This window comes from Dendrobates tinctorius, unplaced genomic scaffold (genome assembly GCF_039654945.1).
Source record: "Dendrobates tinctorius isolate UK_male_01 unplaced genomic scaffold, ASM3965494v1 ptg000003l, whole genome shotgun sequence".
NCBI lineage: Eukaryota > Metazoa > Chordata > Amphibia > Anura > Dendrobatidae > Dendrobates > Dendrobates tinctorius.
Window position 1 is genome coordinate 67,135,270 of NW_027361671.1, and position 20,475 is coordinate 67,155,744.

The window sequence follows — 20,475 nt, forward strand, 5'->3', positions numbered from 1 at the left end:
TCTAGACTGTATGCTTCTGTTAATACATCCTAGAATTGCATTTGCCTTTTTTGCTGCTGCATCACACTGTTGACTCATATTCAGTCTGTGATCTATTAGTATACCCAAGTCTTTTTCACATGTGCTGTCACTTAGCCCTATTCCTCCCATTCTATATATGCTTTTTTCATTTTTATTGCCCAGATGTAGTACTTTACATTTCTCCCTGTTAAAAACCATTCTGTTAGTTGCTGCCCACTTCTCCAGTTTATTTAAATCTTTTTGAATCCTCTCTCTCTCTTCTCTAGTATTAGCTATCCCTCCTAGCTTTGTGTCATCAGCAAATTTAATCAGTTTACCCTCAATTCCTTCATCTAAATCGTTGATAAAGATGTTGAACAATACAGGGCCCAGGACAGAGCCCTGTGGTACCCCACTTGAGACATTCTTCCAACTGGATGTGCAGCCATTTACGACCACTCTTTGGGTCCGATCACTAAGCCAGTTATGAATCCACCTAACAGTTGCCTTGTCCATTCCATACTTAGTCATTTTTTCAATAAGGATTGTATGAGAGACTTTGTCAAATGCTTTGCTGAAGTCAAGATATACTATATCTACAGCATTTCCTTGATCCACCCAATCAGTAATACCATCATAGAAAGAAATTAAATTAGTCTGACATGACTTATTAGTTACAAACCCATGCTGACTCTGTTTAATCACTTCATTCTTATGCAGGTATTGACATACATGTTGTTTAATAATTTGTTCAAAGATCTTTCCTGGTATAGAAGTCAGAGGAAAGATCTTTGAACAAATTATTAAACAACATGTATGTCAATACCTGCATAAGAATGAAGTGATTAAACAGAGTCAGCATGGCCATCTTGTCCAGACGCCATGATGACTTTTCTCATCCACATCTCCTTTCTTTAGACTTCCCTTTTCTCCAGCCTCCTGCAGCACATCCCGACACGGAGTCCTTTCAAAATAACAGTATTATTAAAATGCTCCTGAATAAAAAATATCTGTCGATATTATGACCTAAATAAGCCTCCTATAGTATATGGCCTCCACACTGTCCTGTAGTCCATCTGTTCAGAGATGGTAGCTGGGAAAACACAGAACAACAACTGAAACCATATCATCAGAACAGAAAGCAGGTTACATTCACTATATGCCAAAAACAGCCCTATGCCTTAAATAGGGGGATTGTAAAAGTGAGCACAATGGACACTACCAACATGGAATTATCTACTAAAGACATGGAGTCAACAATCCACCAAGAAAATATAACAATATTTTGTATCATTAAATTGTAGCATCAAGAAGGCATACACGTATATATACACATATCTCAGTACCCCAGATATTCACCTCATTGGGGATACAGTTGTGGCATGCCTTTATATGACTGGGGATCGTCTTTAACGTGCTCACACCATCCACATCCCCCCGTTGAGAGGAGGGTACTGTCATGATCCAGGTCCGGGTTTGCTTTTTGCTTTCACCTCTCTCTGGTGTGTGTGAGTGGCTATTTCCCTGCACTGTGGCTGGCAACTGATATCAGTGATAGTTCATGTCTTCAGCGAGAGCAGCTGACCTAGCATACCCTGAGTGTGTCCTTTGCTACCTGTCTGCCCGCATTTGTATTTGCTCCATTCCCTACCTCTGACTTAGTGCTTTCTGTGTGACTTTTCCCCACAGTGTATGACTCGGTTTGACTTCTGACCTGCCCCTCCATCTTCCACTCCTGTTTTGGATTGTTCTGTCTGGCTCTTACCTTTGGCATGTTTCTGGCTGTGCTTTCGTCTTGTCCTCTTGGTACCGCACTCCCGATCGGCTTTTTGACCTCTGGCTTGCTTTAGACTTTGCACCTGCCTTCCCCTCTGATACTGCGTTCCTGGCTGTTGCTGACTTGGCTTGACCACTCTACTGCTCCCTAACGGTGTTTGTTCAGCTCTACAGGTCTTTGCTTGAGGTGAGCTCCTGTTACCTCCCTTCCTTGCCCTTTAGTGGTTGTCCCTGTATTGCACAACACTAGGACACTCCAAGGAGCTGTTTACAACATTATTTCTTGATTGTGGCCTCTCACCTACTGTATGTTTCAAGAGGGATAGGAGTAGCTGCTGTGTAATGATGCACAAAACTTAAAGCAGCCACGGTCACAAGAATATGATGGTGGGAAACAGCAAATTTTGTCTAAGGAGGTAGAAGATTATGAGACACGGTTGCCGATAATTCAGGTTGTTGTTAAGTCACAAAGTCAGGAGGAACAGAGTGCGGGATGGAGGATTAGGTGGTGGATGACAAATTCACCGACCCAACCTAGGAAGCTGGCATGCAGAGCGTGGCCAGCAGTGCTGAGGGAGAGGGACTGGCAGCACCAAAACAGGCAGGAGGAGGCAATGGGGTGTCCAGAGGAAGAAGATGGGCAACTGTTCTGACACTCGTTAATTTCTCCATCAAAGAGTTAGCTGTTTCACAGTTTGGAACTTTTTAAAGAAAGTTCTGAGACAAAATGAATGGTCATTTACAACATGTGCCATGCTAAGATTAGCAGGGGCCTGACCAGTAAGAAACTAACCTCCACTAGCATGATCAGGCACATGACATCTAAGCACCCGACTCGGTTGGCCGAACGCCAGGGTTCACAGTTGGATGACACCAATTCCTCTTCCCCTGTGCTAGGTGCTTCCCAATCCCCAGTCCATGACACTGGTGCAGGTGCCTCCCTCCTCTCTGAGGCACCATCATCAGGCACTTCCAAAATCTTGTTCCAGCACAGCGTTCAGCTGTCCCTTCCCCAAGCCCTGGAACAAAAAAGAATGCTCCCAGAAGCTCAAATGCTAAACGGGCACATTTCCCCCCTGCATGCCATGGAATTGTTGCCGTTTGAGCTTGTAGAAATGAAGATTTCTGCCAACCCATGAGGGCAGCCATCCCTCGTTACTTGGTCCCCAGCCACCACTATTTCTCCCAGTATGGCATACCCGCCTTGTAAAAGCACGTGTCCAGGAACATCACCCATGCTCTTACCAATGCAGCTACTAGGATTGTACACTTAACGACCCACACATGGACAAGCGCTCGTGGCCACGGACGCTACATTTCTCTGTTGGCACACTATGTGAATATTGTGGAGGACAAGGCTGAATCTCACACTGGAATGACACATGTGCTACCAACACCGAGTATTGCTGACCATACTTCTATCAGGGTTTCCTCCACCTCCTACAGCAGATCCTGCACCCCCTCCTGCTCCTTCTCATCCTCCATCTCAGATTTGGTATTTCTGAAAATGTCATCCAAATAAGCCAGAAGCTGGAAGCTCTGTAGCACTACCTCAGCGAAGTGGCAACAGGCTCTGTTGAAGCTAATTTGTCAAGGAGACAAACTGCACACCAAAGACATAGCCGACCAGACAAATTAATGGTTCTCACTGCTGAACCTTCAACCAGGCATGGTCGTGTGTGATAATGACCAAAACCTGGTGGTAGCAATGAAGCTTGGCAAGCTATGCTTGTCTCAGATGTTAAACTTGGTGGTTCAGCGGTATCTGAAAACATACACAGATTTGCCAGATCTTCGAGTCAAGGTACGCTGCATCAGCGTTCATTTCCACAAGTTGACTGCATCTGTCCCAGCTTTGGCAGTACTACAGCAGTGCATTTAAATGCCAGCATACCAACTCATGTGCAACATTGCCATGCCCTGGAACTCCATACTTCACATGTTGGCATGGTTTTGTGAGCAGCAGAGGTCAGTTGTCAAATAGCAGCTTCAACACGCCCGTCAGTATTCTGGACTGCCTCTGCACATAACAACTGAAGAGTGGGCATTGATGTCTGACATTTTTGAGGTTCTCCAAGACTTTGAGTACTCCACAAAGATGGTGACTGGCAATGACGCCATCATCAGCGCAACAATACCACTCAGCAGCCAACTTAAACAGTTGCTGCTCGCAATTAAAGCTGAAGCTTTGCATGAGTACCAGGTGTAGATGGAAAAAGACATGAGACAGAGAGATACTACCCAGCCCAACTTCAGATCATCTGCTCAGTGGAAAGATTGGGTAGCAATGAGGAGGGGGAGGCTGAGGAGGAGGAACTGGTTGCTAGCGTAACAATGACTGGTACCCACACAAGCTTCATTCCGTCTCTCCTACATGGATGGGCTGATGAGGGGAATGAGGAGGAAGAGATAGAGGTTTAGGAGATGGAGAGTAGTCATCATGCTTGAGACAGGAAAGTCTTGACTATAGGGAGCTTGACTTTATGTACCACTGCCTTTACTGTTACCCTTGCGTTACATTCATCTTGGCCAAAAAAGAGTAATAGTTGTTCACCCTGCTAGACCCATGCTTCATGGGGAACTTTGCATCTCTCCTCCCAGAGGCGGAGAGGTCTACAAAAATGGTGCTCTACCAGAAGGCCATTGTGGAAAATATGTTGAAAAAATTAATATCAGAAAATGCTAGCAGCAAGAGGCAAGCTTCCTTGCTCAACCAAGGAAAAGAGGTGAGGGAGACACACACCAGGTACAGCAGAGTCAGGGTTATACTGTTCAAGACCCGGGTTAATTTCATGACACCCTCCCAGCATCCATGACCTGTTGATCGGGTATTTTTGACAAGGGGTAAAACGTTTTTAAAGTTGGCCAGGCAGGGCAGCATAACAGAGATGTTATGCTGCCCTGCTACTAGGCTAGATTAGCCCTGACTTTACCTCACCACCAGATGACAACAGCACATAGTGTTTTTAATCTTCAATATTTGAATGAGGCCCACCAGTTGTTGCCTTTAATGGACTGTAGATGACTACATTACCCTCCCTCTTATTTTTTTCATGTTTTTCCATTTTGTGCAAAGCCTTTATGAGTCTAGGAATACATCAACTACACTTTAAAAAAATGAGGCCAGCAATTCTTGCCTTCAAGGGTCTATGGATTACTACATTACCCTACTTATAATTTTTCCTGGTTTTGCACTGGGCACCAAGCCTTTATGAGTGTAGAATTTCCATAACTGCACTTTCTTAATTTTTTATGAGGTATTCCAGTTGTTGATTTCAAGGGTTTATGTATGACCCTCCTTATAATTTCCTTATGGCTTTGCACTGTCTGCAAAGCCTTTATGAGTGTAGAAGTTCCCCATCTATACTTTCTTTATTTTTTTTATAAGGCACTCCAGCTGATGCCTAGAAGGTTGTATGGATTACCCTGCTTGTGATTTTTTGCAGGCTTTTCACTGTGTGCAGACCTTTTATGTGTGTGGGAGAATCACAGCTACATTTTGTTCACAATATTTGAAGAAAATGCTACAGTTGTTGCCTTGAGAATTGTATGGATGACCCTGCTTGTAAATTCTGGCAGGCTTTGCACTTAGTGCAGACCTTTTTAGAGTATGGGATTACCACAACTACACTTTGTTCACAATATTTGAATAATGTGCTACAGTTGGTGCCATGAAGGGTGTATGCATGAACCTGTTTGTAATTTCTGGAAGGCTTTGCATAGCCTTTATGTGTCTAGGAGTACTACTGCATGACAATTTGAACAGAATGTCTGAGTCCCCCCTTTATGTCTAATACTGGGTGTATCTGAGACCCTTTTGCATCATATTTTGGCAGTTATTTCCTCATTCATAAATGGTATTGATATTTACATTTTTATAAAGATTTAAATTTTGGTTTACTTAAATTTTATATATATATATATATATATATATATACTATATATTGCTTATATACAACTCATTATACTGTACAGGAAATAATGTTTCTTAACATTTTTTTTCCTGTAAACTCTGGTATTCACTCCTTCACCCCAGCATTTGTTGGCTAGTTGATTGAGTTGACAAAAGAGATGTTATCTAGTCAAATGAGAAACTGAAGATGGGTACAATAACACAAAATTTTTTAGCAGGTAATATAGCCACAGAAATAGTCAGATTGAAGTCCAGATGCTCAGGTAGAGATGAGAGGCAGAAGGATATTCGAATCGTCCTGGGGAAGGCAGTCTAGAGGTTAATCAGCAAAGTAATCAAACTTAAGAAGCCGGTTCTGAATACAAAGGGTCGACTGGTGGTTAAAGAAACACTGAAATCAAAGTTTTCATCCCATTAATATATTGCAGTCATCATACTATATAGCACTGTGTACTCACAATTGCTCATTTTGCCTTTCTACCCAGCTAATTCTTCTCTTTTCCTTGCTCTGTGTAGAAACAGAAGAAGTCTCTTGTTCCTGCAAAAATCATTCCCTTTTTCAACTTCTGGCCCAGTTGACCCCCTTCCCCCTTGACCAGGGGCTTTTGCAATGACTCATGATTTGTATAGGGAAAACTGACCTCCTGTTTCTACCTAGAGCTTAGATTTAGCTAGTCAATTTTTAATCATGTCATGTCATTGGCCTAATGGGAAAGAAAAGAATTTGCTGGCTAGAAAGGCAAAATGAACAGTTGTATTTACACAATGCTATATAATATGATGAATGCAATATATTAAGAGGATAATCATTTTGGTGGGAGTGGTTCTTTAAGCTTACAAGAGCAACATGAAATACAATAAGTGGGTCATAGAAATTTAGATAGGTTGCAGTTCTCCTGAACCTACCCTCCTATTAGTTCTCTGACCTGCTGCAACAATTATTAGCTGATACAAGGGCTAGAAAAATACCTCCAAAAATACATTATATAACCCTTTTCAACAAAGGACACTTTTACTTAATTACGATTGTTTATTAATTCTGAATTCTAGACATACAATATTAAAATTAAAGGCAAAAAAGCAAAACAAAAAACAGATCATGCGGCAAAGATTTACATATATACAGCAAGTGCATGATTATATGCAGGGTTGGACTGGCCCACCAGAGATGTAAGGATTCTGGACTTTCCTTTGTGCCTGTTTGCCCTGATCCAAGATGGAGTCTTGTATCTCACCCTGTCATGGAACTTTCTGTCTGTCCTGATTATTTAAGTCCAGGTCGTATGCACCTCTTTGCCTGAGTATTTTGTTGCTGTTGGCTCCTGCTCTTCTGCTGGTGGACTCCCTGCTGCTGCTTGTTACTTGGGGCTCTGTCTCTCCTTGTTCTGCTGCCTAAAGTCCTCTGGGCATCTCCCTGATGCTGTCTGTGCTTAACTACTGTCTGGACTTCTAGTTGGAGCTATTCGCCCCTGGAACTGCTGTGGCCTGTAAGGAATCCTGACATCCTCTTCTCCTCTAGGTTTGTGTTTGTGTGGGCTGCTGTGTGAGACTTGTGCGGGACTTAATGTCCAAAAGGTACACATAGTGACCTTCTCTTGTTAATGCATCTCCTGTATAAAGCTGGACTTCCACGTTTAAGTGCAGAGTGCATTCCCACCTTTATGATTGCTGGACTTCTGCACTTTAGTGCTGTGTGCGTGATCATTTTTAATATCGCTGAACTGTCTCATTAAATGCGGTGTGCTTACTCACATACTTTCTGCTGGACTCCTACGTTTAGAGCCTTGCACAAACCTGCGTTATATTACTATTGGACTGGTTGTGTTAGTGGTCGCATCCCACTCTTCAGTTACTCTGGACATTTCTATATTGAGCTGTTTTCGTTACAATTGCAGGAAGTGCTCTGTTAGTTCTGCTTTACTTGCATTATTCCATATTGTGCTGTGTTTTTGTTACTATTGCAAGAAATGCCCTGTTAATTTTGTTACACTTGTTAAATATACTTATCTGCATCGACTTTGGTCTCAGTGTCATATTATTCCACGCAAAGAGATTCTGTAGTACCCATATAACTGTTACAGGATATTCAGGCCCTTTAAGGAATCTGCTGGGATAATGTTGACTGAGACAAAGTTGGATCAGTTGTTCTCTATGATCCACTCTTTACTGGGGCATATAGAGGCTCTGCAAAACAAGGTTGCTAACTGGGAGGCCCATTTTGGAAAGCCCTTCAGGATTTAAGTAATTTGTATTTTGATGTGCATGCCGACCAATTCCTTAATTATCGATCCAAGATTTTATGTATAATCATATTACTTCCCAAGCTCTTGCGTGGGCAAGTCCGCTTATGGAGACTAGTGACCATCGTTGAATAACCTTGATGATTTTCTTGCGGCAATGTCTATGATGTTTGATGACCCTAATCGTCGCACTACAGCTGAGACCGCCTTGTTATTTTTACATTAAGGTAAGCGTTCTGTCTTTGAATACGCTACTGAGTTTAGACGGCTGGTGGTGGATACGATTTGGGACTGTTACGCCCAATTACCCATTTTTAAGAGGGGATTGTCTAGTGCGATGTAAGACGAGTTAGCTCATGCAGATGCTCCACAAGAGTTAAACGCTTTTAGACAACATTGTGTAAACATTGATATACGAATTACTGAGCATAGGCAGGAGAGATTTGCAGCCTCTAATCGTGTCTCTAAAGGTACTGTCACACTTAGCGATGTACCAGCGATCCCGACCAGCGATATGACGCGGTCAGGATCGCTGGTACATCGCTAAGTGGTCGCTAGTGAGCTGCCACACAGGCAGATCTCACCAGCGACATCGCTGGGGATGGGGGTCGCTACTTACCTGTCACACTAGGCGTTCCTGCGTCCTCTCGCCCGCGTCCACGCTCGTCGCTCCACAGGAAGCGCCGCAGGAAGCTGATGACGAGAAACAGTCCTGGATGTTCTCGCGTGATCAGTGATAACCAGCGGGGGAGCTGGTCGTAGGTAAGTATCAGACACAGCGATGTCGCTAGCAATATCGCTATGATGTCACAAGTTATAGCGATATTGCTAGCGATATCGCTTAGTGTGACAGTACCTTAACTCTTCCTTTTCTCCTAAAGAACCTTCAGGCAAATCCTCTTGGGAGGCTGATTCAGTTCCTATGCAGGTGGATGCTTTACAGCAGCGTGAGAGTAACGAGAGCAGAGAGCATCGTTTTCGGGAAAGTCTGAGTTTTTACTGCGGTCAGTCAGATCACTTCCTTATCAACTGACCCAAACAGCCTTGCAAGGTACTGGCCACTGTTATTTTTCTGTGAATGCCATCTTTCATTCTCTGTTTGTGACTGCCTCTCCTAAAACACAGAGGGATAAAGAGACACATTGGTCCCTTCCCTTTAAGATCTGGTTGTCGGGACAATGGATTCCCTGTGCAGCTGTAGGGGTGGCGAGGGTCAGGCAAATTTAGGTGGTGATGCTGGTGATGATGCTGATAGGCGGGGAAGGTGTGCTGTGCTTAGGTGGTGCTGATCCAACAGGCTGGGGGGGTGACTGGAGACTGAGACAGGAAAGCATGTTCAACAGGTCCGTGTTTTATTCACACCCTCCTGACGACCTCCACAGTTCATGACAGGACTTTGACAATTTTCTTCTCACACAGACCCGGGTACCTGTACTTGTTCTGTGTCACCGTCGTGGTGTCCTCTGCGGTTCTCCTCACTGTGGCTGCCCTAGGCACTTCCACCGCAGCGTTTGCCCGATCAGAGTACACCGGTACCTATTCTGCTCAGACTGTCTCCATCTAATGCTCCTGTGTGCCTGGGTCACCCCCTGAGACCGTCTCTACTGTCTGGTGCTCCCTGAGGACTCTCTACTGCCTCTCTCCTAACAGCAGACCCTCCTTTCTTGTGAGCTTCCCTGGCTGACTGAAGCTTCTAGAAGCTTACCTCAGTCTTTATACTCACAGCCTAGGTAGCCCCGCCCACTGTCACCTGACAGTCACCTCTAACCAATGAGAGTGACCTCGACCTCTGGCAGTTACATAACCTCTCTCATGGCAGTTATATACCTACCCTTCACAAGCTCTCCACTGCCCTCTAATGGTCACTCTCAATATGGCACCCTCTTTCTGATCTGAGTGCCTCTGTCTGGTCAACCTCCCCACATTCTCCCTTTAACCATTGTCATCCTCGACAATCTCCTCCTGGGGTGAAAGTGGTGTCAGAGACCTGGCACTGTCATGGTCGGCATCTGGGTCACACAGACCCTCTGTCACACAGACTCCTGGTCACACAGACTCCTGGTCAAACAGACCCTTGGTCACACAGACTCCTGGTCACACAGACCCTTGGTCACACATACCCCTTACACATGTACCCGGTCTGTCTGTCCCCTTCTTGTCCCATAGTCCTTTCAACATGGAAAAGTCGTGGTCATCATACTCTTTGTACCTGGGACCTGCTGAACATATATTTTCTTGTTTAAAATAAATAACACCTTTCCACATTTGTTGCAATATGTTTTTATCAAAACAGAGCTCTCTCTTTTTTCTTTCTCTCTATTTTTTTTGTAACACAACAACATACCAGCCACTGCCTAGCTCGCTATTTATTTTACCAACCTAGCTATGAGTGAGACTATGTATACTGGTATTTGCACAGTAGCGCCTTGTCTCTATTTCTAGAACTGATTACTGTTAGAAATGTGCTAGTGACTAATTTTAGTCTAGCATATCTATTATCTTAGTGCCTGCGCACCAGTGATGAGGAGCTCTTATATCCTTTTATTTGTGGTCGTCGTTCCTATAACTACAGATTATAGCACTGGGATAGACAAAAAGGTCATTAGTTACCTTCTGGTCCTTCTTTTATAAGATCTGTATAAGAGTGTGTTAGATCCGCCCAGTTGGCTGGGCATAAAGTGTCCTGTTTATTTAACTGATCATCATGGCGACTGAGCCCCGAACCAGCACGGTCTTTGTATAAGTACAGGCGCTTTAGATCACAGGTATTGCGCCTTATCATTGTTTTCTTCAGCGATGTGCGTCTATTGGTGACTATGGCAGCTGCATGACTAGTAATACAGTGGTTATCTACATCTCGCTCTGGCCGGGAGCACCTATGGGGGAGTGTTTTTGGTCATCGCCTACTCAGATAATTACTACAGTGAATGTGCTGCATATCTTTAGAATGCCCCCATAATTGTGTCTCTTCACCTATTTGTGACGCGCGCTTTGCTTATTATACGCCGACGCTTGTGCAGATAATCATCACAGCAAGTGAGCTGTATATCTTTGAGGGTTAATCGGTCACATGACCGCAAGCGTCCCCTTGATTGGTCTTTCTCATTTATTCGTGATGCACGCTTTGTCTACTATATGCCGACGCCTGCGCAGTAGGCTACTGCAGGCGGCTGCGCAGTAGCAATATTGAGCTCTCTCTCACTTCCTGTATTCAGGATGTGTGCCTTGTCTCCCAGACACCGACGCTTGCGCAGTTGGCATTCTGTGACGTCACATGCCGCTGCTGTGAGCTGTCAGCCATAGCTATAGATCAGTGACTAACCGCTGACTCTCAGGTATATTGTATGTTAACCCTGTCATGGTAAGCAGCGGCGCAGCTGCTCCCTATCTACTAATTATGCAACCATATATATTGACACAGCTGACTGGCAATCTGTACCCCTGACAAAGCCACCTAGAGTGGCGACATGCGTCGGGTCTCTGGCTCTACCTGCCCCATTTCACTTCTCATGGGTTTTGTATTGTGCTGATTTGTATGTGTGGTTATCATTTTGGGTAGTTATGGAGATTTTCTCTGTTCACTTCTCTCTAGCCCCTAATGGTCTGGCTGATCTGGTCCTTGATGTTCCCTATGCCTGATCTTGGGCTGGGGTACCTCTACGCATATATGAGGTCTATTTAGTGTGCATTTCTATCTTTTTTGTACACCTCATAGTGATCAGCATCTTCTTGGGTTTACATTATCCCTTGTACTGTTTTTTGTAATTATTTGGTTGGAATTGCATCATTTTTTCATTGTATTTGTATATTATTGGTGTTTCTGACTCATATGCTCTATATTACTTATGTGTGGGCTTAATAATTCTCCTATTGAGAATTCTGTTTACATGGACCTAGGGATATAGGCATCATTCTCAGTGAGGGTGATAGTTGGTAGCAGGTGGGTTGCTCTATTATGAGCATTGTATTATTTGTGTATGTGTCACATTTGTGACCATTTTTAATGTTTTTAAGAAGTTTTGCTGTTTGCTGTGTTTAATAAAATGTGTATTATGTATGCTATGTCCTATTCAGGGTGATCCCCTGCTCATGGCCTATTTCTTTCTCTCCTTTTTGTCAAACATATGTACTATTTAGGTCTAGGTTGGATCCCCTTAATTATCCTTTTGGTGGTGCCCCCATTTCTTTGTTTCTCATGGCTGAATCAATACAGGGGCGTATATAAAACATTTTTTTAACAAAGAAAACACTGCAACAGCTGAGGCTGCCCAATACTTGATATCAGTCCCTTTCTTAGTTATATCCGTGAGGGGCAAAGAAAACACTGCAACAGCTGAGGCTGACCAACACTTGATATCAGTCCCTTTCTTAGTTAAATCCGTGAGGGACTTGACCACCTGGGAGAATCCCCTTATGAACCTCTGATAATAATTGACAAACCCCAGGAAGCGTTGCAGACATTTCAGATCTCTGGGTTGAACCCAATCAACAATGGCCTGAACCTTCCTTGGGTCCATACGGAACCCCTCAAAGGAAAGAATGAACCCAAGAAAGGATAGTTCCTGAACAAAAGATGAATACTTTTCTAGTTTAGCAAACAGGGAGTTCTCCCGGAGCCTCTGGAGAACCGCACGAAGGTGACCCATGTGAGTCTGTTTATCCGGCGAGTAGATTAAAATATCGTCCAGATAAACCACCATAAAACACCCAATAAAGTCAGCAAAAACAAGGTTAATAAAGTTCTGGCAAACTGTAGGCACATTAGTCAGACCGAAAGGCATAACCAAATTCTTAAAGAGCCCCTCAGATGTGAGAAATGCAGTTTTCCACTCATCCCCCTCCAGTATCCGGATAAGGTTATATGCCCCCCGGAGACCCAACTTGGAAAATCATTTGGCCCCAGATAATTGGTTGCATAAATCAGGAATAAGTGGGAGAGGGTACGTATTTCTCACAGTTATCTTATTTAACTCTTGAAAATCGAGGCATGGGAGCAAACCAAAAAAGAACCCCACCACCACGGGAGAAACAGAAAGGCAAATGTGTCCTTTACGAAGACTCTCTGAGATATATTCTATCATGGCAACTCGCTCTGGACCAGAGAGATTGTATAAACGGGCCTTGGGCAATTTAGCATTAAAAACAAGGTCAATACTACAATCAAAGGGGCGGTGTGGTGGTAAAACCTTAGCCTGATTTTTGGAGAAAACATCCTCGGAGTCCTTCTGGTACTCCAAAATACCCTCCAGACTGAGGGATGACACAGATACAGATGTAAAGCAATCATTGGAACAATTATGTCCCCATTTCACAATATCCCGGGACTCCCAATCAATAACCGGGTTGTGTAGTTGCAACCTGGGAAACCCCAAAACAAACCCACAAGAAGACTGTCCAAAATAAAACATGAAATGCGCTCCTGGTGTACAGCCCCAACCTTGAGAACCAATTCTTCAGTGACAAAATGGATACCGTCCTAAGTGAGAGGTGTAGAATCAATGGCCACAACATTCATGGGTGTTTCCAACCTAACTGTCCCTAACTTGCAATTGGCCACCAATTTAGAGTTAATCAGATTCACCGACAACCCACAGCCCACAAAAGCTGAAGTGGACGTAAAACAGTTCCTAACACCAAGTTCCACTTTAAGCAGTACTTTAAGAAATGAGGAAAAATGTTCCTGAGAGTCTGGTTAACCTCCTCAACAGTTATCCAGACTTAGGCATTTCCGGACACCTTGGAGGTCGGAGGACAAGAGGGACAGTTCTCCTTCCAATGCCCAGGAGCACCACAGTAAAACAGAGTTTGCCTTCTCGTCTCCTCTCTCTCTCCTTGAAGCTGGTGGCCGCCTGCCGTTGCATGACTCCTCTCTCCCATAGTCTCCGATCCATACGGACAGCCTGCGTCATTGCCTCCTCCAGGGAACTGGGTGGTGGATGAAGGGCTAGAGCATCCTTTAGATGATCACATAGTCCCCTCCGAAAATGGTACCTGAGCGCTGAGTCATTCCAGGACACATCAGGGGACCATCACCTAAATTCTGAGCAGTACCACTCAGCAGAGAGCTTCCCCTGAGAGAGACCCATGAACGTGTCCTCCACCAATCTGACCTAGTCAGGTTCATTATAAATTAGTCCTAAGGCATCAAAAAACCTATCCACAGACACTCTCTCCAGGGCGGTCGAGGGTAGGGAAAAAGCCCAAGACTGCGAACCTTCCCTGAGTAAAGATATGATAATTCCCACCCTCTGACTCTCATCCCCTGAAGATCGGGGTCTAAGGGAAAACAATAACTTACAACTTTCCCTGAACACATGGAACTTTTCCTTCTCACCAGAGAAGGTGTCAGGGAGTTTAACAGAAGGTTCAGGGGAATGCAAAGAAATGTCAGTAACATCACCATCCTTACTGACAGATGCCGAGGCAGCACCTCGGGCAGTCTTAACTGTCTCAACCAGCTCTGTGTACTTGCTGGTGGGACATAGCCATGGCCTTATGCTCTACAGACAAATTCTGCATCATTTCAGTAAGACTGACTACTTGATCCGTCAAGGTGCAGAGCGGATCCATGTCACAAAAAAAAATAGTCCTCCAATGTCAGAGGGGAAGGCATGTGCAAGGTCTAAAGCAAGCCAGAGGTCAAAAAGCCGGTCAGGAGCATGGTACCAAGAGGACGAGATGAAAGCACAGCCAGAAACATGCCATGGTCAGAAAGGTCGGAGCCAGATAGAACAATCCAAAACAGGAGCGGAAGACAGAGGGGCAGGTCAGAATGAAGCAGAGAAGGTTAACCCCCACCTGACCAGGTTAGAAGCAGAAATCAAACCCCGACCTGTATCATGACACCTAGTGTGTGATCTCTAGTCTCCTAGGACTAACATGGTGTGAGGAAGGAGAATCACGGTGCAGATTAAGTGATCCAGACTGTTGGCAAGCATGCCGGAAGCATTATCTGCTATCCAACTGACCACTTGATCGCACTGCTCTAGCTTCAGAAGTGGTGTCCTGTGCCTCCCTGCAAAGTGGAATAGCAAGCTATGTGATGTAGATGGGCACTTAAAATTGTGGAGATTGGGGACTAATCGTATTGACCTGGGAAGTGCATTCCAAAGAATTGGGGCAGCACGTGTAAAGTCTTGGAGACGGAAGTGGGAGGTTCTGATTAATGAGGATGCTAACCTCAGGTCATCAGCAGAGCAAAGGGCGCGGGTTGGGTGGTAGACTGAAACAAGGGAGGAGATGTAGGGTGGTGCTGAGCCATGGAGGGCTTTGTGGGTGAGGGTAATAAGTTTATACTGAATTCTGGAGTGGATGGGTAGCCAGTGTAATGACTGGCACAAGGTAGAGGCATCGGTGTAACAATTGCTGATGAATATGATCCTGGCTGCAGCATTCAAGACAGATTGGAGAGAGGAGAGTTTGGTAAGAGGGAGACCGATTAGAAGAGAGTTACAATAGTCGAGACGAGAATGAATAAGAGAAACAGTAAGAGTTTTTGCAGAGTCAAAAGTAAGAAAAGGTCGAATTCTAGAGATGTTTTTGAGGTGCAGATGACAAGAGCGAGCCAGTGATCGAATGTGGGGGGCGAAGGAAAGCTCGGAGTCAAGTATGACCCCAAGACAGCGGGCCTGTTGCTGGAGAGTAATAGTGGAACCACACACAGAAATGGCAATGTCGCTTATAGGTACATTTGTAGAGGGAGGAAACACAAGGAGTTCAGTCTTTGACAGGTTCAGTTTCAGATATAGTGAGGACATGATGTTGGACACAGCGGTTAGACAACTGCCAGTGTTTTCTAGAAAGTCTGGCGTGATGTCAGGAGAAGAAGCATATAATTGGGTGTCATCAGCATAGAGATGATACTGGAAACCAAATATACTGATTGCTTGACCAATAGGGGCAGTGTACAAGGAGAAGAGGAGGGGGCCTAGAACCGATCCTTGAGGAACCCCAACAGTAAAGGGAAGGTGAGAGGAGGAGGAGTCAGCAAAAGACACAGTAAAGGAGCGGTCAGAGAGATAGGAGGAGAACCATGAGAGAACGGTGTCCTTGAGGCCAATGGAACGGAGCATAGTGAAGAGGAGCTGATGATCCACAGTGTCGAATGCTGCAGAGAAATCCAAGAGAATTAGCATGGAGTAATGACCATTTGATTCAGCTGTTAGTAGATCATTAGAGACTTTAGTGAGGGCAGTTTCAGTAGAGTGTAAAGAGCAGAAACCGGATTGGAGAGGGTCGAGAAGAGAGTTATCAAAGAGATAGTGGGTAAGACGGGAGTGAACCAGGCGTTCCAGGAGTTTAGAGATGAAGGGAACATTAGAGACAGGTCTATAGTTAGCGGCCCAGTTTTGATCGAAAGATAAACTACCTGAGTTTAAGAACACTAGATGTTCGAAACGCATCCAGGTACCTTGCAGATCAGTTCCAAGTAATCCCTTCGGGGTATACTTTCTATGGACATAGCAGCCTTTTCTTGAAAAATTATTTCTATTGGATTTTTGCACTAAAGCTTCATCATTTTTATTCTTTGAGCTGGACTTTTTTTCTTGGATATTTCTGACGTTGGTGGAGACTGGTGCGTGCTCGGATTGAATACATCACATGGAAAACAGATGGGAATTAGCTGAAACAATTTTCTTTGCACATATATTGCATATACACGCACACTATACACTGTGTAAAGAGCTCCTATGTATAATGTCACTGGTGATCACTGTATTACCTGTACACTGAAACTATATACAGAGCTCCTGTGTATAATGTCACTAGTGATCACTGTATTACCTGTACACTGACACTATATACAGAGCTCCTCTGTATAATGTCACTGGTGATCACTGTATTATCTTTACACTATACACTATATACAGAGCTCCTGTGTATAATGTCACTGGTGACCACTATTAGGCTAGTTTCACACTTGCTTTTTTTTGCAGCGCGTTTTTCCTGCAAAAAAACGCATTGAAAAAACGCATACAAAAGCATACAACTGCTGCGTTTTTTTCAAGCATTTTTATGAGCATGCATGAAAAAAACGCAGCGTTTTTATGCGTTTGTATGCGTTTTAGTGCGTTTTTACCGCGTTTGCATTTTTTTCCAACATTAGGTGGCCCCTCACACTAACCCAAACCATGACTTTACTAACCCTAACCCTGACCCTAACCCTAACCCTAACCCTGACCCTAACCCTAACCCTAACCCTGACCCTAACCCTAACCCTGACCCTAACCCTGACCCTGACCCTAACCCTAACCCTAACCCTGACCCTAACCCTAACCCTAACCCTAACCCTGACCCTAACCCTAACCCTAACCCTGACCCTTACCCTAACCCTCAACCAAACCATACTAACCCTAACCCTAACCCTGACTCTAAACCCTAGCTAACCCTAGCCCTAAACCCCCTTAACTAACCCTAACTCTAACCCAAACCCCTAAATTCCATTGTCCAACTAATGGTAAAAAAAAAACGCATGCGCAAAAAAACGCATACATAAGCATGCCAATGCGCACGTATGCGCACCCATAGACTTATAATGGGTGTCTTGCTGTAAAAAAACGCATTGCGCGCGCATGCGTTTTTTTGAGGCAAGTCGGACGCACAAAAAATGCAACAGGATGCATTTTGTGCGCCCGAGCGCATACCGCAAAAAAACGCATGCGTGGAAAAACGCATACAAACGCATGTGTATGCGCACATAAGCGCATCCCATGCAAAGTATAGGAAAAAAAAACGCATGCGTTTTTTAGCGCTAAAATCCCGCGAAAAAAAACGCAAGTGTGAAACCAGCCTTATCTGTACACTGACTCTATATACAGAGCTCCTGTGTATAATGTCACTAGTGATCACTGTATTAGCTGTACACTGACACTATATACAGAGCTCCTGTGTATAATGTCACTGGTGATCGTTGTATTACTTGTTCACTGACATTATATACAGAGCTCCTGTGTATAAAGTCACTGGTGATCACTGTATTACCTGTGCATTTACACTATATATAGAGCTCCTGTGTATAATGTGACTGGTGGTAATAACAGTGTTGTTTGTATTGTGGTTGGTATTCATAATCAGTATTGTGTATTCGGTCAGCATGTGGTGGTAATTTGTGGTCAGGTCACGTTGTTGCAGTATTTCTCCTTGTATGTGGAATTATTTGGTCCCTATATGCTGGTAATATGTCATATTATTCGATCACTATGTGGTGGTAATATGTGGTCTGGTGATGGTTTGGCAGTATTTTTCCTTGTAAGTAGTATTGTTAGGTCAATATGTGGTCTGGTCAAGGTGTGATTTCTCCCCTGTATGTGGTAGTATTGGTCTTGGTATAGGGGATTATGTTGTATATGGCGGTCATTTGTTCTATTAATTAGGAAAAGATTCTTTATTTCTATTAGAGATTAAATACTTTGTACACAGCTGCAGAGATGCACTTACAGGGGTTTCCTGTGGAAAAAACTAATCACCTCTCCACAGGATAAGTGATAACGTATTGATTGGTGTGGGGTCTGACTGCTGGGAGCTATTCAGCAAAATGTGGAACTTTTTATCCCCATTAGACTGGAGTGGCATGTCTGACTTGACCACTGATCCATTCTTTCCCTCAGTGGCTACAGTTGTTTTTTTTTATAGAAGCCCCAAAGAGAATGAATGGAGCTGTGGTCAGATATCCCACCTGCCGCTCCATTTTAAAATGGGCATAAGTGTTCTATCAACGATAAAACTTCCTCATTCTTCTGATCAGTGCAGTTTCTAATGGCCGGATCTAAGCGATCACCTATCCTGTGGAGCCCATGGATTGGTGATAACTTGTTTTAACCAAAGAACCCCATTAATGTAAACTACCATAATTATACATCCCAGTTATGGCGGCGCACAGTAGATGTGCAGGAGCCGCCTGTGTTTTACAGCCGAAGCTCCACTATAAGGCTATGTGGACACGTATGCAGAACATTTAAAAACAGGACTCCTTCCCAGAAAACAAGCGTTTTTGCCGCGATTTTTGCGCGTTTTTGCCGCATCCCCAGACACCTAGAAAATAGCCAGAAATGCGGAATTTACCACAAAATTAATGAGCATGCTACGTTTTTTTTACCGCGAAGCGTTTTTTCGCTGTAAAAAAGCACATCAATATCCACAAAAGTGCAAAATTCATTAAAATGAATGGGAAGCTTCTTTTAAGCGTTTTTTGAGCGGATATTTTGATAAATCCACTGGAAAAATGCAAAAAAAACCACTGTGTGTGATCAGTCTAATGGGGATAACGGCTGACAGATATTTGCATATAGCTGTAGGGTGGGCCCCTAGAGTCCATTCCCCTGGTGAGCCCCAGATATCTCAGTCTGACCCTGATTAATACCCCATGTATTTTTATCTTTTTGCACTTTTTATCATTTTTGCAGGATGCAGCTGGGCCTCTTTTTGTTGGCTTGTTTTTTCTGCGTGATGCATGTATATAGTGCTGAACAGCCCGCCTGTTAATACTATGGGATGACATAGTATTAACAGTAGGCTGTTCAGACACTTGGCACTGCACTGTGTGACTGATGTGCTATGCAAGCCTTATCTGTAAGCACTACGCTGGACAAGGCGGAAATCCCGGAGTGTACCCTCTGGACCGTGGCACCCTGGACGAGCAACCAGGTGGACCCGACCTCTATACAGGGACCGTTAGGAGCAGGTCCAGGGGTTCGAATGCCACGGCAGCCGGAACCAAGAGGGGCGGCTCGGAATGGAGTACAGAGATGAACACAGCATGGCAGGACTAGAGTCAGTCAGCTGGTCTGCACACGGGTAGGCAGGGCTGGAGTCAGACAGCAGGTGCGGACACAGGAGGACTGGACTGGAGTCAGACAGCTGGTACGGACACAGGTTGGCAGGGCTGGAGTCAGATAGCAGGTGCGGACACAGGAGGGCTAGGCTGAAGTCAGACAGCAGGTGCGGAGACAGGCAGGCAGGACTGGAGTCAGACAGCAGGTCTGCAAGGGAACACAAAGCAATCAGTGGAAGGCAGCCTAATGCAAGGCAAGACCACAGGACCTAGAATTGCTGTACTACAACAACGATCAGGCGCCTCCATTATGGGAGGGCGGCCTGATATACACGTAGCTGTGCCCCCATTGGTCCGGCGGTGCTACCGGGTCAAGGCACCGCCGGAGATGAGATTAGAGACGGAGGGCTGGGCGCGACCTACTGCGCAGGCACAGGGCCTGCAATGACGTCACCGGCCGCGGGCCGGTCAGAGGAGGCGCCGGGGCAGAAGGAAGTGAGGCTGCAGCGCGAGGTCAGTGTGAGCGTGCGCAATGGGAGGCCTGGTGAGGAGAGCGTCTGGAGGCACGGGAACCGTGACATTATCTGTGGGCATTTTTCCCACTACGCTGCCAGCTCCTCTTTTTCTTTGGATACTGGCTGTCTTCATCAGTGGGAAGCACCTGTGCTGCCCGAAGCCTTTTTCAATGGAAGTTTGCTGCATCCTGCTAGTGCATCAGTCAGGGATTGATGAGTCTACCTTTCATGTTAGCCACAACTATATGGGGCAGTAAGAGG